The following is a 16736-nucleotide window of genomic DNA, read 5'->3' as shown; positions in this document are numbered from 1 at the left end:
CAATAAATATAATTAATTAAAATAAAATCAGCTTTCCCCACTCCCCAGGGAGGAGAAAGCAGAATAAAAAGGAGAGGGAAGACAGAACAAGAAGCAAAGAGGGACTTTTTCTTCTTTTTTTGTTTTTAACTTTTTTTCCTTTGCACTTCAGTGCTGTTTCACCTCAGTGGCAAGCCGTCAAAGTGGTATGTCACTTACCAATCCAGCTTTCCTCTGCTCCCTGGGATGGGGGGTCAAGGGGGAGAGGATGCAGAGGCATGCAGGCTGAGGGAGGGGAGAGCTAGATAGGGTTCCTTTGCAGTGAGGTGTAGTTTCATGCTCCTCATTCTCTATTTCAAATTGCACTTTCAGGTGACCCCATTGGGCCTGATGTAACCCAGGAGAACTTCACTGCCTAGCTGCACCCTAATTCCCTCTGCCATTTTCACATGCCTACGTTGGTGCCTCTGTGGTGAGTTTGCTCTTTACATCAACTAGCTGCCCTCTCCTGCCCTCACTCTTGGCTAGGCTGTTGGGAAAGGTTTCCAATGAAGCAAATAGGCACAAAGCTGCTCTTGTGCTGCTCGTGTGACACACAAACACACTGGCACTGTTGCTGCATTGCAGCATTTGTTTAAGTGGGCACTGAGCATAGATGCCAAGTGAAGTGGTGGGCAAGCAAGAGCATGGTACAGTAGTTGTGTGCGCTGTGTCACCTGCTTGGCAACCTGTTCCACCTTGGGCACATGAGGGGTCCTGTTGTCCCTGTTTTCCCAGTCCAGTCACTTCCTTCCTGTAGACATTTAGGTCTTCATCTCTGAGCCAGCATATAAGGAATTATGGGAGTTGTAGTGTCAAATAAAGGTTCCTAGCCTTGATAACCTTGATCCACAGGACTGTATCCAGGTTTCTCCTCTTGTTCTTTCACTAATGTGCCATATGGTCCTCTCCACTGATTCATTTGCCCATGCTCCTTTGCCCATTTGTTCACTTTCTGTATGTAAAAAGTATTTCAGAAACTGAGATGTAGCATTTCATCTGCTTTGTACATGAATGTTTCTAGATTCAATTTTGAGCATCCCCACAGTAATAGTACAGATCAATCAGGTAAAATATCACGTAGACACAGGAAATATGATATTAAGGATAATTCAGCATTCTATGAAAAGCTACCCATTCATTGCAACATTTCACCCTGTGTCATATTAAAAAATGCCATAAAGCCAATTCTGAGTTGTCGGAACCCTTTTCAGGGCTTCCTAGATATAAAGTACTAAGAAGTGGTTTGCCAGTCACTTCTTGGGGGGCATCCCAGGAGTGTCCCATTTGCCCAAGACTACACAGCCTGGCTCTTTTTCCTTGAAGGCACACTGGGGGATTGAACTCCCAATCCCTAGCTCCAGAGCCAGGTACCCAACTCACGGAGCTACCCAGCTAATTCTACATGTGTCATAGCCCAATCCCACATCCATTCAGTAGTAAAGCTCATTTGATTCGATGGAACTTACTTTTGAGTACGTGTCAATAGATGATAGCCACAATCAAACATGTACATGCACCGAGACAGTGCAACTCATGTTGCCATCATACACCTGTACTTCTAGACTTTACCATGTCCATTCCACTCCTCAGAATTGGTGCTCTTTTGTGCCAGCTGAGATGGCAGAACTATGCATTGCACCACCTTGCTCCACCTTTATCCCTTACATGGAACTCAGTTTAGCAGTTTAGGACACTGCAGCTATCCATCACATCAGCCCAAATCTTCAAAGTGTAGGTCCTGTTTTAATATTGAAGGCAATTAAACTCAAAATAGCAAGTTTTCTCACGGCTTACACCCAGCTTTACAGAGCACTGATTCTCTGGGCAGTAAAGTGTACTTTTACCCCCTCTAAGGCTGTGGATCTTAAGTACTTTAAGGCTCTTTCTTCTGAAAGAAAAAAGAATTGGGGACACTGCACTAACTTTGCATTAATATTAAGGGGCACTAACAGAACTCCGGGTAATTTGAAATTAATGGACATGAACTAGAGAAAACTGAATGCAATTACATCCTGTTAAAATAAATGGAGCATGGACATTCCATTTCACCTTTGGAATCTTGCTGGTTTAAGTGAGACCTATGAATGCATGCTATTTAACTGATTGATGAGCTTTGGATTGTCACTTTTTTTTCCATTTCCCTCCAATGGTTCCTGAACTTCTGGAGCCAACAGCTTACAAAGCAGCCATGATACCTAAAGCAGCTGCATGATGGCCATTCCAAAGTCAGATACAAAGTTAAAGTAATCTGCTGATGACATTCATGTCAAAACTGTAATACTATGTGTTCTACCTTCTCTCAAAAGTTATATACTGCTTTCTATTACATTGCCATATAGATTGCTTATTTGGTGAGAGAAGCCAAATTACTTAATAATTCATCTTTCTTTCATTTTGCCCAAACCATTTATTTTAAAAACTTTTCTTCTAAATACATTCTTATCTACCAAGAGCCACGATTAGTTTAATCTATTTATTAACAGTACAGCACTGAGATGTACAGTACATCATTTAAGGAAGTAAGTTGCCTGTTAAAAAGGTAAAGAAAAGTTGAGGTGTATTATATTATTAGGGAACAACCGAGCCTCTATAAAATATATGAAGCCTAAAACTGGGACCACTTTTTAGACTGCTGGTATGGAATACTATTTGTGAATGTTGCTCCACTGAAAAAAAGCAAGTATATAGAAGGAGAAAGACTAGCCTCTTGGATGCTGTGGTAGGTTTGCTTATTTATTTGATTATTTCATGCATGTTTGTCCCTTACTTGTTAAGGCAATTCACAGTATAATTTAAAATCACATTTGATTTTAATGGTTTACAACGCAAAACATTCCAATAAAAATCCAATTCCAAATGTGATCCCCTAGACTCTACTGCCTTATGAAATTATGCAAATCGTATTACCATCTTAGGGCCATATTTCTAGAGTTTAGTGCTTTATTCTAGTTATCCATAGAGATGTTCAGATTTCAAACTGTAGCATTCTGTTCAACTTTTGTTCCTGACAAGCTAGTTTGTTATATGCAGGGAACTTTTTATTGTGGAAGAGAATTTCAAAAGGTGCCCTTCTCCAGTCAAAATTCTACCACCTCAGCCCATTTAGCCCAACCTGTGGAAGAGGTCATGCACAAATAAATATGTATTGGGCTGAGATGGGGATGGGTGGGCATTCAGTGATATAGTGATCTGAAACATAACTTGAAACAATATTCAACTGCACATTAAAATATTTGAAAATTTGGAGGCTTAGGAATGAAGAGAAAGAATGGCCATTTGATATAAGAAAGGCTTCTTTTGTCATTCTAACAAAGCAAAATGAGGACAAACACACAGGTTCACACATTATTTCATACTCATGAGAGCCAAAAGAAAAGTTACATTAAAAATAATCAACCCCCTCACCATGCAAGTTTGTACTAATTGAATAATAACATATATTACCATGACTGCCAGTTACCACTGTGCCTATGAAAGTTGTTTAACTTAAGCATATAATTTCATCACAGAAGTGCATGAATAAGTGATAGTAAAACATTTGACTGTCAGCTTTCTGTTTCTTTCCATGCAAGGTTACTGTGCTGCGTTATAGAGGCATGCAGTTTATTGACCTCTTTTTGAACCTAATTCAGAGTTCACAAAGGTTAATCAGACACATGCAAAGATAATCTGGATATTGTGGAAATGAGGTTCTTCACGTCACACCATAAGATTGGGATTTGGAGACCTGCTGTTGGGAGCTGTGTAATCCTTCATTTTAAAATCAGCTGGGGTGGTTAACTCCTGCTATAAGTCCACCAGCAGAGCATCTCTTCTTTTCTAATACAACTGCCACCCTCATGCCACAACGCTTCCCTGACATGTTCCTTCTACTACTGATCTCAAGCCATTCAGATACATACCACATTTCTGTCTACTCTCTCCAAACCCACATGCACAGTCTATAAATTCATCAAATTTGTTGTGGTATCTTCAATAAATAATGCCATTTCTAGAGACTTAAAAGGATGAGTGGTTGGGTTGAAGATGGAACATAGGCAAGTATCAGTAACCATCCACAAACTTACGACCTGTAACTGAATGTTAAGTTGCTGTTAGATGAGAAAGCAGGAACATAACAGCTGCTTACAGTATCTCAAGTCTAGATAAATTAAAGCATACTGTATGCACATACATTTTGAGTCAACGTGAGCTTGTCCTACAGTCTGGCTTCTAAGTTAAAGCAGAGAACAACAGTCATGAGCATTTGATAGAGGCATCACTGTTTTTCAAAACATGCTTAAAGGTACTTTAAAAAAAAAAAAGCACCAGGAGCACACATGTTAAGAGAACAACAACTTCAGTCACGGAAACTATGCACTACAGTGTCCAAGACAGATAATGTGTTTATTGCCCAGGGTCATAGATAGCATGCTAAAGGCTCCCTAAACCATGTGTTAAAACTAGACAACCAATATCTCTCCTTACACAACCCAGAAACTAAACATCCCGTCATACAGAACACATCATGAAGAATTCAGTGCAATGTTAACTGGGGGGTGTCTTCCTTAAAAATAACACTAACCAACACACACACCTTCAAAAGCCCCTTCAGTTATGTTAAAGGAAACAAGCATACAATCTTTGCCTTACAGGGTCCTTGTCAGCTGAGTTGCTTTGTTGAGAATCCCGGCAAGTTCTCCTCCAGAGAACTTTCCACAGGTTCTTATCCACAGCATATCTACCAGTTACACTTAAAAGCCCAGGGGAGAGGAGTTCAGCCTACCTCCGGTTGTCTTGCAGTCCAGTCTCCAGCGTGCTGTGATGGAGAGCAAGTGGGGACCCTTCAGTGATAATCAGCGCTGAGAGGCTGCTCCCGTGAATAATGTACATCTTCGAGCTGGAGGGCTCTGCTTTCCCTGCAGCTGGCAGCAGCTCCCGCAGGAGGACTGATGAGCACAGCTTGAGACTATCCACAATTAACCAAATATAGTATGGCAGTAACAAATCAACAACTGGGGGGGGGACCCCAGTGTATAAATAAGGGCAAAGTACCATTTCAGAGGAAAGCTAAAAGCTTCAAGTCACCAAACACGACATTTCGTCTTGAAGATTATTCCAGCAAAAGCGCCTTCTGCTATTTTTTTTCCCCACTGTACCATAATGCACTAGGTCTGGCTTTTACCCTATTGAAAGAACATGAATATATTATTATCCACACAAAAGAGCAGGTTATTGTTTATGAATTACCAGCCTTCCCAGCAACAAAGGCTATTTTCATAAGAAAACTCAATTTCATTTTAGCTCCAATTTGATTACCAGCTGAAGAAAAGAAACCCTATGCCTAAACCTCAAAGGATTTTTATTCATGCCACTGAATGGGCTTTATTGCTTCCCTTTCAAGACTGACGTAGAAAGCTTTTAGAGTAAAACATTGACAAAAAATTATTGCACTGCTATTTTGTGCAATAACAGAGCTGAAGAGGGGCAATGATTTCTCAGTCATCCTTCACTGTACTTCAGCATAGCAAAGGCTGGAATTAATGACAGACCATAGAGAGGAGCCAAGCTAAGGTCTCACAATGCATGTCAAATCTAAATGATCACTATACATTGAAAAGGCCCCCAAAAAAGAGCCTGCAGCTGATTGATTCATGGCTTTCACAAGAAAGACAGCCTTGAAGAGTTTATTGCACCACAATTTACTCGGAATTATCATAAAAATGAATGTAGAGGCTGAATGTCACCCCCGGCACACTCCAAAGCCACACATCCAATGACAAAGTTCAACCAGGAATTATTGTAAGGCTGTTTGTGCTACTGTAGTTAAAGGTCTGATGGTTTTTCTCTCCCTCTGTTATTGGGGGGGGGGGAGAAGCAGTTGGCTCAGCTGTAAAACTGGGGTTTTAAAAAGATGTTGGCACATTCAGGGCATAATTTTTAAAAAAGTTCTTTTAACCAATTTAAACAGTTCTTGTTTCTTCCTGCCTGTTTTTCAGTTAAACATTTGGAAAAGAAAAATAGAGAACAAAAGCCTAGATGTCTCTTCTGATTGCACTTTGAAATTCTATGAATGGGGTTTTGTGATTTGCTTTTTTAAAAAATAAGATGAATTATCAGATCACAGGCTGGGCAGCTTGGTTTCAACCTCAGTATTTTTTTAAACGACTTTATATGTCAGTTACCTAAAATGTAGGCTCAGGACCCTACAGAAAATTTCTTTTAAAAATTAAATAATTTGGGAGGTTCTCCTCCACCTTAAATCAGTCTTTCTATTGCAATACAGATTGAATATTAGTTTGGTGTCAATCCAATCAATCAATCAATCAATCAACCAGCCAATCAATGATTTATTAAGAAATCTCCAAATATATACTGTAGAGCTATGCAAAATAAAATAATTATGAAATGTACACATATTAATAAAATAATCTTCTCACATACCGTGCAGTTTCATTTAGAGTAAAAAAGTGTTTTGCTTCATGAAGTTCACCTGTTCTTACTTTTGCTACTACAAATACAGTAAATAACATTGCATGCCTCAAGTCCATTCTGAGTTACGGCAACTCCTTTCAGGGTATTCTAGATACAAAGCACTCAGAATTTATCTACCATTCCTTTCTTTTGGAGGCATTCATCTTACTTGCCTCAGATCACAGAGGCTGGCTGTCCTCCCAGGAGTCACAGCTGGGAATCAAATGCCTCACCCCTGGCTCTGCTGTCCACCTCACTGAGCTATCATAGGGTTGATTCACAGAGTGTCTAGATGATGTTTAAATATTCATCTCTAAGGCTACAAATCTGCTTAAAGGTACGTGCGAATCTGTCTTGCTGAAGTTGTAACTAAGGTTTTATAGCATAAACATGCAGGAAAATATAGTTGTGGCTTAAAAATAATTCAGTTCACTACAAGGCTTTGCTAAACTGTTCTCCACAGATGGATGCTTCTTAAAGGAACTTCATGCACTCCAGTTATATAAGCAATGAGTTGGACCCAGATTTTGTCATATTTTGAATAAGTCCATTAAAACAGTTGAGACTTTTGTTAATCATGTTTAATTCAATTCCCACTGATCTCAGTTGATCTACTGTAAGTACAACTATGTCTAGATCCAACTGTATGTTTATAATGTGGACTAAAGCATTGCAAATATTCTATAGATCACAGCATGAAAGTTTTACGCTCTCTGCCTAAAAATATAATAATAATTGTGTGCCATCAAGTCAATTCCAACCTATGGTGACCCTTTTCATGGTTTCCTAGGAGTATACTCAGAAGTGGTTTACCATTCCCTTCTTCTTAGGACACCCTGGGACTGTGCAGCTTGCCCAAGACCATACAGGCTGGCTCTACTCACAGAAGGCACAGTGAGGAATCAAACTCCCAACCACGGGCTCTGAAAAGAGATACTTAAATCACATTATGAAACAATCATAACTGATCTATCCAGTCAGCAAGGAGATAATAGCTATAGTTTTAAATAAAAAAGAACCACCGGTATCAATAAAGTATGTTTTACCTTGTGCTTATTCACTGCTCTTTGGATAAAATCAAATGAAGGAGAGCTTGGCTGCACCTGTAACTTGAAGATACACTGAATGGTACCAGCATTTGTCTTGTCTTTAAAGAATGCCCTGCAGAAGTGCATAATCTGGCATTCAGGACACCAGTGAGTTGCAAAACAGCATTTCCTAGCATGTCTCCAAACCCTTGAGTACTGGCACCTGATTGTACACAACCGGTAGCATACAGCCAGTGGACTACAAGCAAAAACCAACACTTGCAAAATGTTCAGGTGATTCTCAGTATTGTAATGTGAGTCAGCTATACGAAATCATGGTTTGCACTACTAACCATGATGTGTCCTGCACCTGCAGAAAGCCTTGAGGTGAGCAGGTAGGGTTACCAAGTCATCAGTGCCCCATTCCTTGGAATTTCAGGGCCAAAATCTAAGAACAGGAGCTGTATCCCAGTAATATCATAGGGGAGGGACAGACAAGAGTTGGGAGGTTGTCTAAAACTGCAGCTGGGAAAGCTGGCTATGCAAACAGGCGTGAGGAAAATCTGGTTAAATAGGCCCATGATCCAGCTAAAACATTGCTAACCAGATAATATAGCAAGCCAACATTGGTGAGGTGGGTGGGTGTGAACAATTTTGGGCAGCTGGGCAGGCAGCAAAATGTGCCCAGCAGCTACAGCAATTGCTGTCAGTCATGCTAAGGCTTGCCTGCAGTGCATATGACACATGTGCACTACCCATCGGCCCACTGGGAGATTTTTTTTCTATAGGTTCTCTGCCACCACTGACAGGGCTTGTGCAAAGAGAAGGCTCATGAGTCATGGCACTGGCACTCCACTCCCTTCCTTGCTGCCAGATTGCAGAATGGGCGCACATTTATGCACACACAAGCTCTCTCCCACCAGCCCCCTCACATTGCCCATGGATTTTTTGATGTGCTAACATTTTGCAAGCACAACTACACATAGCAGCCACTTCACATTGAGCCAGCATGGCTGTGAATGGGTAGACTGATCTTCCATCATGCTTTAAAGTAAGATTATGCACAAAACCCGGAACTTTCTTTTCCTCCAGGACCGGTCACCCTGAGATGTGACTCCTCATCAAAATATCTGGAGGGGGGACATAGCAATTTCCTGAGACTTGGTGCTTAGAGACCTGGCAACCCTGCAGCTAGTCCTTCAGGGAGGAATTAAAGGAAATGTGTTCTGCTTGGTATAGACAGTAGTGGGAGGCAAAATCTAGGAGCAAATGAATTCTGCATCATCTCCGAGGTTAGGAAGTTATCCCGATCTAGAGATCAAATCTTGCCATAAAGTCCTAGCAGCTTCAGGCCATTTTGCAGACTGTGTGGCTTCTGTTACAAAAACAGAAGCATACTGGGATACCAAACCTGCTAGTCCACCATAACATGTGTTTACAGTTCCACTGTAATTTCCATTCAACTCCTTCCCTCTCTGTGCAGGGAAAGCATTCTTGCATACTATCAGTTGCAGAACTCAGTTTCTCTGCCACATACAATCCTGTGCACTGGAGTGTCCATGAGTATCATAACCATGTCTTCAAGCACCCAACGAAAACCTCTCTCCTAAAAAAAAAAACAATAACATGCAGGTGTGCTTTTTCTTTTCTGATGGCACTACCACTGCTCTTAGGCAAGGAAGATGCTACTCGTCTCTGTGGGGGTCTTGGCGATTAAGGGCTTCAGAACTTGTAAGATATTTGATCAGCGCTCCCTGAATACCCAAGACACCATGGCAACCAACTATCTTTGCTGAGGGATTTTGACAGGTGTCATCAAAAAAATTAACTAACTTGTCCAACTTCTGCTTTTCTTCTGTTGTCCTCTTCCTCCAGCTGCATGCAGAGACATCTTTTCATCTTTCTACACATGCCACAGAGAGGGACAAAATCTGCCTGCTATAAGCACATTCTCCAAAAAGGAACACAGTCAGTCCAGAGCACAGAGAAAAGAGCCTGTTCAGTCTAATCTCCAAAGAGGAGAAAAAGGTGAAGGTCAGCGCCAGCTGGTCAACAGTGCTAGGATGAAGGCGAACCCAAGCCAGTATACAGCCTGAGCAAAAGCGGTGCAAAATTAGAAGAATTTGCAAAGGAAGCAGCAAGGACATGTTAGGGTTTGGCCACATGGCATTGTAGCACACTTTAATTAGTTTAATGGGTAGATTAATCAGAGAGCTGAAGCTGCACATTAAGGGCACTCTTATTTTTCAGGGGATTCGAGTTCTGACGTGTTATTGGTAGCAATGTGGGATGGAACATAAAATATTAAAGATGGCTTTTCTTCTAACAATAAGCAGTAGTATCTGGCCATTCATCTGTAAGATTTCACTCATAGTATCACAAAACAATTCATTTAGTAATGCCATTCAAAACCATGTTGGGGGGGGGAACACCCCTCTGGGGTGTTTGATTTCTGAAGTTGACAAAAAAACTTATTCAGGCACTGAAGACAAAGTTATCCTTAGGAGAGGGAACAACCCGCACTGAAAGTCGGAAGAGATTAAATAACAATTTGAAAAGAACAGCATCCTCTACCTCCCTATGTGGATTAGAAACTCTAAAGAGGTGATGTCCTCTTCAGACAGTAGTGTGAGATAAAGGCTACGCTGCTTCCTCTGCTCACGCGTTGGTTAATCCTACCCTGAAAACGGCTTCAGACATAGACACTGATATATTGTTCTTTACCTATCATCCCCAAAAATATATACTGAGATGGATGCTGGGGTTAGGCAGGTGGTATCATCTGTGTAATATGTTTCTCAATGCAACAGTATCACGTTGTGACGTTTGCCCCTCGCAGCCCCTGTTTGCCTCCCCAAAACAGAGAGCTCACAAAGGCAAACAAAAAAAAACACACCTTTTCGCACACTGCCACCAGTTGATCACTAAATCAACGTACTTTTCTTAGGAAAGATGCAGGTCCATTCAGTTTTCACTTTTTCTTAAAACAGGTTTATTAATTACAGATGTTTCTTTAACATCTGCTCAGAGTGCAGCCGCTCAGAGTGGTCAATCTGACCAGATGAGCGGGATATAAATCAAATCAATCAATCAATCAATCAATCAATCAATCAATCAATCAATCAATCAATCAATCAATCAATCAATCAATCAATAAAACAAACAAACAAACAAACAAACAAACAAACAAACAAACAAACAAACAAACAAATAAATAAATAAATAAATAAATAAATAAATAAATAAATAAATCCTAAGTATTTACTTCAGGTTCATCAAGCATCAATCTTCTAGTTAAATCTCACAAGTTACTATTCACTCCTCAGACTAATCATACCTCAAATCTCCCAACTCTCTTTCTCTATCTCTAACTCTGACTGAACTCTACTCTTCTTTTCTCCTCTCAGTCTCCGCCTTTTTAACATCTCTGGTGGCCCCACCTCTCAACCACATCAGCATAGAACATGAATAATGCATAACTTATTCAGCATAATAAGGGTGAACGCCACACACATCATTTTATATTCCATAAAACCACACTTGTTGGCTTTACTTGTAGTAATTCATTTACAAAATATGGTTGTGGCGGAGCTTTAGAGCCAACAAGAGTGTGTCAGTGATGTAGTTTCACATGCTTCAATGGACAGCAGGGTTGCATGCTGCTCCTGCCCCCAAGTCTTGTTGTTTATTTGCCCCCTCCCATCAGTAAACATGCCCTGAGTAAAACGTACGTGCATAGAGACAATGCCTGCAAGGGCAAAGCCTGTGGAGGCCTGTTCTGTAGCCAGATGCTTCCAAGGCAGTTGAAGCCCCAAACACACAGGTTTCCAGTGCCAACGAGCCTGCAAATTGGCCACCCACCAATGCCCACACTCACTGAACAGGCCCCAGGGGCAGGAGCAGCAATACTAGTGACACAGCCCCATGCATCCTAAAATTGCAATGACCTTCATGAGATGAAGGCATGAAAGAGAACTAGGATCTCAATGTCTTCCTCTTCCAGCAGAGAAGTTTCAGGTCAAGGTGCATAATATCCAAAGATACACAAGTTCTTTTGGCACGTAAAGCAGAACATCCCACAAGCATCTCTCCATATCCCTGACAGTAAAATTAGTCATATAGCAAATAAATAATCATGAATTGACTTTCCACGATACTCAAAATCTGGTGCTTGAGAGATGCACCTTACACTACCTAATGGCAGGGCCAGCCCTGCCAAGCTGTCTATCTTAGGTGACTACTAAGCATTGGAAGAATCTTTAAATTGTCAGTCTCTAAATTCAAAAATCTTTTTCAAGATTTTGTCATAAGAAGAGTCTGCTAAAGCAGATCAGAATATCTTGCTCGCTCTCACTTGCTCGCTCACACACGCACAGTGTTGCCAATGTTTATACAGAAGTTTGTCCCATTAAATTCAGTGATACTGTAGTTCCACCATAAAGATGCATAGCATTACATCCTCTTCTGAATGTTGTATGTTCACTATTCTGATTTGCTTTTCAAATCTACAGCATAATAGTATATATTGTTCACCATTTTAGATGGAAAAGCTAAAGCTCTTAATGGAAGTTAAATGGCAAAATCTCAAATTACTTTATACCTTAAAGAGAGAGACAAGCTGTCATCAGTTATGGCAGGAATATTTTAAGAAAAAACAGAAAAGGCTCACTTTAATAAAGGTTGATACCAGATTATTGTAATGTGTTTTAAATTAAGATAATACTTTTTGGAACCCAATGTCATATAAGTGCTGGAAACCTATGTACGTATATGTGATTTAAAGTATTTTAACTTCCCCCAAAGTATCCTGGGAATTGAAGTTTTGAGAAGGTCTGACAGTTCAGTTACAGAATCTTGCTTCTTTTTGCATAGTGATAATTTCCAAGATCTCTTGGGAGTTCCTGGGAACTATAATTAAGTGTGTTTAAATCTGTTCTATAATCCACAAGTAATCCACAAGTACATTTTAAAAGCAAACTTGGGGAAGCATTAAATTTAAATATAATAACGCTTCTAAGAATTATCTGTTTTCATAAACAGTTTTTATCAAATCTAATGCTCTATTCATTACAAAGATGTCATTTCAGAATTATAATTTAATAATAATAAAAAGTTTGGCACAATGTTTTAGTTTATTATTCACGACACTTTTAAAATTACCTATCAAACAGTCTCCACCAGCTATTCTATGAAATTCATGAGTATAAAATACTAGAGTGAAAACAACGAAGGAATATTTTCATGCTGTGTGAAATTCAAGTGCCATAAATCATATATATATATGATTTATATATGTAAAATGGCAAGAATCCTATTACATATTTAGGCTAGGGCTAATTCCAGTGGTGACAATTTTAGCAGAGAATTGCCATTGCACAAAATAGCTCTTGTTTTCCTGTTGTGTGCCAAACCACACAACAGCTGTGTGACAAGCGCCAATTTATTGACAACTTATTTGCCACTGAAAGTTATACTATTAGAGTTATGTGAGTTGGAGCAGAAATAACAGGATTCTGGCCTATATTAAAAGTAATAAAATGCTTTTCATACAACCATCAGAACCTAGCATAGAGCATAGAACTATCACAATTTTTTTTTTTAAAAAAAAAGGCTGTTGAAATAAGGGATGTGCCCTTCAGTCTGCCAACTTGCCCTCTGCCTTTTTGGTGATGCTTTGATTTGCTCTGGGTCCATGATGGCATTTGTCTATTTCAGGTTCCTCAGAATGGGGAAACATATGGCAAGACCAACTCATGTGAGCACTACAAAATAGCCCCAGGGGCAATATGCAAAGCTACATCTTCTGTATCATCTCCCTCCACCCATTTTTCCCTGTCACCAGAAGAAAGTCCCAATCTGATTTCAAATACAGCCACTAGGAAGGGGGTGAGAGAGTATCTTTAAAAGGGTAACAGGCACAGCCCTCTTTCTTAAAAGGGCAACACAGGGAGCCTGTTGTCTTACAGTTTCCATCCTTTCTCTCCTCCCATTCCTATTTCCTGCCCCTGAAACCAGTGGTGCTGCAACTACAAGACTATATTGGTTTAATGATATATCAATTGCTGGAACCAGTTGTATTGGCTCTTGCCTTTCCATTGGACCATTTCAGCAATGTGGAGAGGGGGGATCTGCTGCTTGGGTAACAGCCTATCCTCCATATTACCTTACCCGGGCTTCATGCTCTGGAGAGGACACTCCTCAATTCAGAGCATGTTACCATAGTCTCTCGAGACTGAAGGATGCCTATGCTATGCTATGCTAATGGCTTTATAGCAGGAAAAGCAATGAAACTCTTGTGAGCATCCTGGGTGGGGTGTCCAAGGCCAGAGCACCCAGGTCCTTAGTAGGCAATGAAAAGGGACACCAGGTACTTGCAAGCAAGCTGGCTGATGAGGGCCATCTGTGAGGGAAAGCAGGCAAGCCAGAGGCTGGGATAAAAGAGAAAGGCCAGGAGGGCTCAGGGACTTCCTTTATGGAAATGGAGGGAGAGACAGAGACTTCAGGGGAGAAGAAGATAGGCTGTCAAGGCCTGGGATCCTCAATTCTGTGCCTCAGCTGAGGTGGACGCTGCCTGGGAAGAGGAGCCCTGCCTATTGAGTCAAGGAAGGGCTTGTGGAGAAGGGACCCCAGGGCCAGGACTCCCAAGAGTCTCCCATGCCTCCAACATGACCTTGGCACTTGCCTTGACCAACGGGAGCAGGAGCACCCACTCTGACCCAGCTCTGGTGCTGGTGACCAACATGCCAGCGTGAGAGACTGAGAAAGTTCCAGAAGGAGCAGAGGAGCAGTAACCAGCACCCCCTGCCCAACTCTACCAGCTGTCCTTGAAAAGTCCTGAACCCCAGCCGGAATTCATCTTTTCCTCTTGCTTCCAGAGACACAGACTCCCTGGGAACTCTGTGGGTTTAATCACAACTCAGTTGAAAAATGTACTCTTAAAAGGACATTTTCTTAAGGGTTAGTGCAGGGAGCTAAACCCTCCAGGAAACTCCCAGAGGGACAGTGTCCCTGTTCCTGATGGTTCCTTAAATGCAATAACGTATGTTTCTGGAAATTCTCCCAACCTGGGGCCCATGGAACTATTGCTGGGAGATGGTTGTTGTAGGTTTTTCGGGCTCTTTGGATGTGTTCTGAAGGTTGTTCTTCCTGACCTTTTGCCAGTCTCTGTGGCCGGCATCTTCAGAGGAACAGGAGTAGGAACTCTGTTCATGCTCTGTTACTGTTTGTTGGGTGGTTGAGTATTTATAGCTGTGGGAACAGCTTTTGTCCTTTTGTTGTGGTAAGGGGGGGAGATTATCTGTCACTGTGACTGATGGGTGTCTTTAGCTGGTCTTTTGTGTGCAGTGATCCCTGGTCCTTGTGGCTGGGTAGAGTTCGTTGACCTTTTACTGGGAGATGCTCTGAGGTGCCTGGTCTCTGAAAGTGAGAGGAGAGAATGCGTCCTGGGCTTGGGGCCCATTGATTTGTTGCCTGGAGATCCATCTGTCCCTGGCATCTCTGGGGGCAGGACCAGCAGCACTCACAGCATTTTTGAGATGAGAGCATATTCTACTTTATCTTCCTAAGTTCTTGTTTCTCTTTTCCCTCTTCTCATTGGGATCCATGAATGCAGATTTAATGCAGAGGATCCACAGTGGTATTACTTTGCCTGTGGGTGACCAGCACCTCTTTGCTCCATCCTGTGGTCACCCCAGAAATGAAGAAATATCCTGATTTATTTTGTACGTGAACATTTGTTCAAACACAGGGCCTATGCCTTGCTCCGCTTTAAAAAAGGATAAATGTGTTCCAGGATCTAAGACTGCAGTGAAAACCTGTAACCAAAAGCCTGGGGGAATAAAATTTGAAATTCTTCACCTTACTATAGATGCACCAGATCAGCCTCCTTGGCAGGTGAATTCCATGCCTGCACAGCCAGGACCAAAAAGATCCTCAGCTTTGTAACACTTTGGCTTCTTTGGTAAGAACAGCTGGAGAAACATCCACTATTGAGTAACTTAAGAACTGGCTCTGTAGATATTTGAAGGAAGAAGCCATCCCTCAGGTTAATACCAGCATTTTGAATTGGGATGGGGGGGGGGGGGAAATGGGATGGCAGCCATGACAGATAACAAATCCTTGGTATGACCATACATGGAAAGAAGACAAAAGACACATAGTGCTGTCCTCTGAAGATGCCAGCCACAGAGACTGGTGAAACGTCAGGAAGAACAACCTTCAGAACATGGCCAAAGAGCCTGAAAAATCCACAACAACCATTAGATCCTGGCTGTGAAAGCCTTCATGAATACAAGACAAAAGACACTTTGCGGATCTAGCCTATGCCCTTGCCTTGAGGTCAGCCCATTTGTTCTAGCACCATGCTTTGTACCCTGAACTGGGCTTCATCTCATCTATCATCATAAACACAATTCGAGAGGAAAGCCTAGCCCTGCCACTGAAGCAATAACTAGTCATTTTGGTACCCAGGAAAAGCTGCACTATTTTTTACCCACTCTGCCATGAGGCATGAGCATGAATCCACCACAAAAAAAGGAGAAGAATATGCTATCTCCCCAAAGAAAAGAAAGAAGTTTTATTTTCTCTTTATTTTCCTATCACATGCCACTAGATTCATGTCTAGATTTTGGTGCCCTCTACATTTTGGTGCATTGAGGCAAAATATCAGTTGTTCCTCTCTAGTTATGATCTCCATTATCATTTTCTCCAAACAATAAGAGGTCTGATGAGGTCCTCCTTGCATTTAGAGTCTAAGGGCTCGGTCACACTGCTGACTTGTATAGGTTGCAGCTCTGATGTATTCTACATTGATTTGCAGTCAAATGGTTATTGTATCGCTGTATGTGTTCACTTTGAAAATTATTACTCCAATAGAAAGTAGGGGCTTAAAACCGCTTTGGAAAACTACCTATGAGGTTTTAAATTGTTTCATTAACCAATATGTGTGCAGACCATGTTTTCAATGTTGTGTGGTATTTCTTTGGTTTTCAGGCAGCCTTTGAAATGCCTGCACTTCCCTCTTTTAAAAAAAAAATTATGTGGCATATCACTATAATGATGCAATGCTAAAAACTTTTTTTAAAAGTATCCCTGCCATCCAAAACTCACAACCTCCCACCAAGGCAGTACTGTATTTAATAAGACAAAGGTGTTCACATTGGCTGAAGCAATTCATAAAGAACTGGTTTTAGAAGTGTGTTAAATTAAAAAGTCCCTGCCATCCTCTTTTTTTAA

At 41.2% G+C, this 16736-nt stretch overlaps 1 long non-coding RNA gene across 1 annotated transcript in view; it reads right to left on the bottom strand.

Moving 5' to 3' along the window:
• LOC140705446 (uncharacterized) overlaps positions 1 to 10934 on the bottom strand; it is a 296805-nt gene extending 285871 nt beyond the window's left edge. Inside the window, exon 1 of the long non-coding RNA XR_012084832.2 lies at positions 4787 to 10934. This is a non-coding gene — a long non-coding RNA (uncharacterized LOC140705446). The remainder of the gene's footprint in view (positions 1 to 4786) is intronic.
• Positions 10935 to 16736: the final 5802 nt, after the last annotated feature.

This window comes from Pogona vitticeps, chromosome 3 (assembly GCF_051106095.1).
Source record: "Pogona vitticeps strain Pit_001003342236 chromosome 3, PviZW2.1, whole genome shotgun sequence".
NCBI classification, from domain to species: domain Eukaryota; kingdom Metazoa; phylum Chordata; class Lepidosauria; order Squamata; family Agamidae; genus Pogona; species Pogona vitticeps.
The sequence above is the reverse complement of the archived record's forward strand: the minus strand, read 5'-3'. Positions and strand labels throughout refer to the sequence as shown.